Below are 6,956 nucleotides of genomic sequence, written 5' to 3'. Positions count from 1 at the left end.
TAGCACTGCCTGTATTTCACGCCGTAGACGGCGTACCGCCGCACACTGGGGCCAAATCTATAAAAGGTGGCCATAATTAGAAAAATTAAAGTTCGGGGTTATGATTTCTTTTTACATGGTTGGGAATACACTTATTTGAGCTGCTGAGAAATATGTTCGAGAAGCAGGTAAGTGTGCACCTCTTCGTAAAAATCACTTTCAAAGTGACCGGTGCGCTGCTGGAATACATAGCCTCCCTCTCGCATCTAAATACCCTCATCTTCTAGACTCCTCCTCAGCTACCCAATTGGCTAACTTTAAAATTTAAAAAATGTAATCAACGCAGCAATGTGCATAGATAAAAAGATATTGCTTTACCATAGCATTGAAACAAAATTAAAATTATTATTAATATTAACCAATAAATTGCACAACTTTTGTTCAAAAATAAAAATAGGAACATCATTAAGTTATATAGCAGTGCTCTGTAGTGCTTTTATATAGTTATATTATTGTAGCCACAACGCTTGGCTATCAAAAAAAATAAATTAACTGCCCCAACCCGCCCCTTCGTGAATTAATGAAGCAATACGTAAGTAACCTCCAACCGTATGGACGCCGAAGCGCGTGGCTCGTTGACTCGCTGCACGCAAGGGGGAGCACTTACTTTATTATCAGCGCAACAAAATGAGTTCTTTTGCAATAAATTGACGCAACAAAGACTCAAGACAAAGTGTATACAAAGTTGATGCTATAATATCTCGTCCAGTAAAGAATGATATCCCTAATGTAGTTTAACCACATTGCATGCATGGATTCGAAATTTCGAATGCTACTTGCAAGTGGCTTTCAGAATGTAAGTTAAAACCTGGCAGATATGCAATACAAACGCTAAAAAATTGGTGGAGGAGCCTAAGAAGGAGGACTTAAAAAGGAGCTTAGTTTAAACCGGCCAAAACAGGTGTATGGTAGTAGTAATGACGACAACACAGCTCGAGAACTCTGAAATTTCCGCCAATATAACAGGCCTCAATTTGGAGCTTCTTCAGAGATTTAATTCTGTTTTACAAGCTATCTTCTGGCTATAGAATAAATATAGATGTATGCAAAGTGTATTCTATCTAAACAGCACGGCTATTGTTGAATTATATCACTGGTTTTGCATGCCGACAATGTTAACCCTAAATACTGTGGCAAGAAAGGAATGCCATACAAAATTCATTGTTACCCATCGGAAAAATGTCAGACGAAGCGTACAACAAATTGTTGAGGAAATTCAGGAAAGATTTTACCCGTAAGTGCTCGAGGAAAAAACTGTAGTGGACTTGGTCGTGAGATTGATGTTACATTCCGACTCGATTCTTGTAAGTCAGATTGTGATGCGGTCCAAGTCACCGACAGTTTTATATTCCGTAGCCATGAATATTTTGTATGAATCCTACCTGATAGAATCAGGATCTTCATCGGAATCTGTAGACGATTCTTTGGATGGAACGAAGTCTGATTGAAATTTGAGTTTACGTTTATAAGCCTGTGTGCGCAGCTCTTTTCATATTCAACGTAGAAAACCTACTATATAATAATGTGTGATGTAAATGTGTTTGTTAACGTTTTATATATTCTTATAAAGACATTTAAGTTAATAGTTTTCATTTAATATTCAAAATAATAAGTGGGTTTTTTCAATAATGCAGTTTTGTGCTTAGATAATTTTTTCATGGGACGAATTAGAGACGAATTATATTGAGTATTTGCATTTTTTTAAGTGAGTGGTCATGGGCCTGTTCATATTCTACGCAGACTGACTGTTATACAATAATGTTTATAATTTCTTTGCTACCTTATTATGTTCGAGGATATATTTTTAAGCCATAAGTATGTATACATGCTTATAACGTGTAAATTAAGATACATGTAACAATATCGGCAATTAATTCGTTTAGAATGTTTGAAAATTAAAAGTAGCCATAAAATTGATTATTTACTTAAAATAATTCATGGAATTATTAATCCATTGCCTTAAATCTTTGAAATGCATTTCATTTAATTTTCAAAATCAGTTTCATATTCGTAATATAATATAATTAAAAATATTCCCCCCTTTTTACTGGACATAAGGAACAATTAATGTCTTATTTTAGCAAAAAATTCCAATTTTTTTGGCAAAATATAAATTTTCTTTATATTTTAATATCATATTCGAAATTAGCGACCTCGAAAACTGTTATATTCGAAATTTTAAACACATTACATGATATTTAATAATTATGACCACCTTTTAAGCATTTGGCCCCACTGTGCGCCGGGCCGGATTAAAATGGGTGCCGTGCCGTCAACTGCATGATTCGATTCGTTTAAAGACGACCATAGACATGTGTGGTTATTTAAAAGGACAAAGCACTAGCACTGGAGGAAGGGAAGGAAGGAGGAGGAAGGATAGGAGGAGTGGGGGTTCTCCTATTTAGCGGACGGATCGTCGGATATTCGGCTCTCCAATGAGCTACAATGCAAAAAAAATCATTTCGACATTGGCCAAATCTAATAACTAACTCTTCATGTGAGAAAGCGTCTCATTCTAGATGTTTCAGGATCGATGAACGGGAAATAATTTTTCAAGTTTCTTTGAATCCGATAATGTTTTGTTAAATGTGCTTCTTTCGCTGCCTTTCCAGACCGATTGGCAACAGCTGTAATAAAAAATAAGCGATTTTGTTGTATCTAGCTGCTGTCCTACCTTCCCTCAACACCTTGGTGAGGGGTATCGAAAGGGAACCCATGACATGAAACATTTTGGCCAGTTTGTAAGTTATACTGTACTATGGTTATACCATAGCTACCCAGCACTCAGTTTGAAAATACCATCGTAAGAGGTTATGTTTTACGGTTGGACTGTTTTTTTGTCGTAGTTCCAGCTGTAAATATCGAACGAAGGATAGGAATTTTAAAATGCCAAATGCTAGTGATAATGTTCATACCTGGGCAAGTGAATTCAGCTGAGAAGGATTTTATGTGAAAGACAGTATTACTGTGCAAAGTTTGTGGTAAAAGATTTTAATTTGAATGATGTGACACTTTGTAAAGCACATCAGTAGCGATACACTTACACATACAAAATTAAGGGGACCCGCAAAACGACAGCTATCGTTTGAACACACAGTCACTCAGTCAAAGAAAGCAAAGGAGGAGCTTGTGGTTGCTATTGCAGAAGGATTTTTAAAGGCTTTATTTAGTGTAGAGAAAGTTGACCATCCAAAAATTCTGGAGTGGCTCTCGAAGTGTACACATATGAGGTTAGTGGGGGTTTGCTGTTTGCTGATCATATTCACCAAGACTACATACTTGACCCATTCATATACCTTGAACCAATATAAGTTGAACCATTTTTTCATTTAGTTTTATCAGAAATTTTGTACCATCGAAATTGTGTTAATTGTTATGTAAAAAGCTTAATAAAAGTATAAGTATTCATGAAATGTGTACCATAAAATAATAAAACGCTTATAAACGTGGGAAAATTGTAGCATTATAATAACACTGCCACAATTTTCTATGATACCGAAATCACATGGTTTCAAAACGAATTTTAGCAAAAAATAAAACCAATTTCATGGACCTCTACCTATGATTTTGGTAATAAGCTGCCTTTTCCTTCCCTGCATATTCAGAATTTTCCATTGCAAAATGGAATTAGAAACAACAATATTCATAATTTAAACTTTGCATGGACTGTTAGAATAATTAATAGATGATATCAATAATAAAAATCGTAATATTAGCAGTAGCTTTTGCATAAATGCATTGTAAAAATGTCGGCGTAACATATTTCAAATGCTGGCGCCATGTTAAAATAAATGGGAAATCCATGAGGACAGTGTGTGTGTTGAAGAAATTTCTACAGTAAAATGTCTGTGTAGTGGACGTCTTTAAATCATAAACCTCTATACTTCATGCCACCCCTTCGGTCCCATCATATTTACAAATAAATTTGTAGGCAAACCTCTTTGTAGTGAATCTCTTTATCTCGTAAAACCTCCACTTATGAGACCAAGGGGATACCCGTGAGATGGCCAAACTACCTCCAAAAGTCGTACAGAGACAACTAGAGACCATTTATGCAGCCGTGATTACGTACATGGAATGAAATTTTCAGCAATAATTGTTTCATGCTTATTTTTTAATTTTACACCTTTAATGTGCAGTAATTTTCACGTTAACCATTATTTATGGCTATTTTTAGATGGTCCATATGAGAGCATACCTGATAGTAAATAAGAAATAATAGACAGTAGACTCTCGTTAATACGAGCAACGTTATTACGAAGTTCTCGTTATTACGAAGTAAATTGTTGGTCCTGGCGAAAAGGCTTACCCGAGCTATAGTCAAAGGAACGTTATTACGAAATTCTCGTTTTTACGAAATTACAAACCTCAGCCCCGGTCCCGGAAGTTATAATATGAACTTTATTACTAAGTTCTACGCATAAGCAACGGCATTTAGGTGTATATTCACTACCCTAAGTTTTAATAATGGCGCCACGTTTAAGTTCTTCTCGTGTGCTGTGCCCAATTGCGTCAATTATGGTTCTTTATTCAGTTCAAACGCTACATGTGATACGCTACATTCCTGTGGAGTCATGGTGACCCACCCATAACAGCTCGTAAATTCGACGCACAGTTAGCCCTCTTCCTGCGCACATTCGATTTTCGAATTTTCAGAGATACGAGTATTCTAAATTTTCAAATTTCGAATTTGGCCGATGCCATGCGGTGTGGCGTTGGGAAACTATCACAGTGGGCACAATCTGAACAAAGTATCATTGAACCCTGTGTGAATTTAGGAACTGTTCAGCGTTTCGCATGTTCTTCGTCACCGCGGGGTGCTATTTTTCGGCTCCGGATGCGTTGCACGCCTAGGTAGATCAGTTCGTCACGATCGTGAGTTAGCGCATACGTGTTATGCAGTGTTGCATTCTGCAGGATAACCGTACTCCTCGATTCCTCGCGTATAATCTGGATGGGGAGAGTTGCCCAATAACGGCACAATAGGAGGGGCGGATAACCCTGGGCCAGCACGGTTTACAGCCAATTGCTGTCCCCCAAACGCACCCTACACACTTGCTTTGTCATACAATGTTGTATAAATATTACGGCCAATATGTAAATAAATACAAATAAAGAAAAATGAAGCCCCGTTGGCATGTAATGTTCGTAGTAATCAACCATAATTAACATCCCGGCAAATATGATTTGCACTATAAAATGCTATATCAATATTTGCAGTATAATGTATGGCTAGAAATAGTCCTGTAGCAATCTTTCTAGTATACTTCGATTCCCTTTCTTACCTGGCAATGCTGCCCCCTACCCTGACATAAACCATTCTGCCTCGGACTACTCTCCGAGGCCGGTCTGTAGTTTTATCTACTTAGGAACAAGGTCTTGGGACGCATCTAGTTCGTATATCGGACTTACAGTATTCGGGGAGACATCAACACTCGATTGTATCATGTTGCATTCTTTTGTTGAGAAACTGAAGCGTATTTTACTGTTTATATATATTTCCGCGTAATTTAAACGCGTTTATTATATACGGTTTTTTTCGACCATTCCCAAGAGAAACTTTCGTACAAACTTCGATTTTACGAACCTCCAGTTTTTCGATCCCGTAAACTTTGTAATAACAAGGGTCTACTGTATCCAACTATCCTAATCATTTTAACTGACTGTTGAATTAAGAGAGATCATTCTCTTCTCATTCATCATCTCTTGAATCATGTTAAAAATCATGTGATAGTGCTCGCCTTCAGTTATCATTTAACGCATATATAAGGCTGCGATTTCACTCACTGACTGACTGATTCATCACAATTCGCAGCCCAAACTGTGATAAGTGGGGGTGTTTGGCTTATTAGACGTAAAAGTAAAAAAAATTCATCGGGAGAAAAAATCTGAAAACTTGAAAAGTCGATTAGTTTTCGAGATATATCGACTTGAATTAACATGGGAGCCTTATGGGACTAAAACTTTTTCGCTTTTATTTTGTACTTTTAAACGTCTGAGGAATATGATATTCAATTGACAAAAACTAGATTTTTTGGTTGATTTTTTGGTATAGTTGCCATAGCGACAAATTGATATTCAGTATTTTTTATTATTTTTTGAACGTTTTCTATGCTTTTCTTATGGAAAAAGTTTAGGAATTTTTTTGACCAATTTGCAATAATCGTACGACAAATTCCTTGACTTATATGGTAGAGAATTTTTTGGTTGATTTTTTGGCTATCTTGGAATTTTCATATGTCGAAACAATTCCGAGGAATAAACGATTTCGATTTTACATTGTCGTGATGGGCGAATTTTCAAATTCGGATTTCGGCCTTGAGACATGTGCCATACAAAAATTTGGAATCTCCTAGAAAAACCGTAGAGAGTACTTCGTACCCTCACGATCTACCTTACTTTTCCCGTAACCATCTTTGTTTATTCATAATAAAATTCCGAAAAACATCCTGCACGCGAAAAATCATTGTCGCCATTTTTTTGTGGGGCATACAACCTTGAATATCTTAGCAACCGTTCAAGCTAGATTAATGAAATTTTTAGGGTAATACTTTAATCAAAAAGGTCAACTTTTGAAATGATGGCCATTCCGCTCGATCGATTCATGTGCGAGTTATATCGATACGAATCTCCTTAGTTACGCTTTATTCGCTAATAACGTTTTTGTTAATCAAGTTTTGAACATGAAAATCATACACAATACAACTTCTAATGTGTTTTATCCAATAAAAGTTAATTCAAGCCGATTCAATGATTAGAACCGATGTTATCATCGATGGAAGTGTGCATTCGATATATCCCTTTTTCTGAGTTATTTACATAGTTACGGGGATATAAATTTTAATAATTTGGTAAGAAAGAAAAGTTCTATGCAGAAATGTAAATAATTTTGATGGGTAACGATTCCTTATGAAAAT

This window comes from Ischnura elegans (assembly GCF_921293095.1).
Source record: "Ischnura elegans chromosome 13 unlocalized genomic scaffold, ioIscEleg1.1 SUPER_13_unloc_1, whole genome shotgun sequence".
Lineage (NCBI taxonomy): Eukaryota > Metazoa > Arthropoda > Insecta > Odonata > Coenagrionidae > Ischnura > Ischnura elegans.
The sequence above is the reverse complement of the archived record's forward strand: the minus strand, read 5'-3'. Positions refer to the sequence as shown.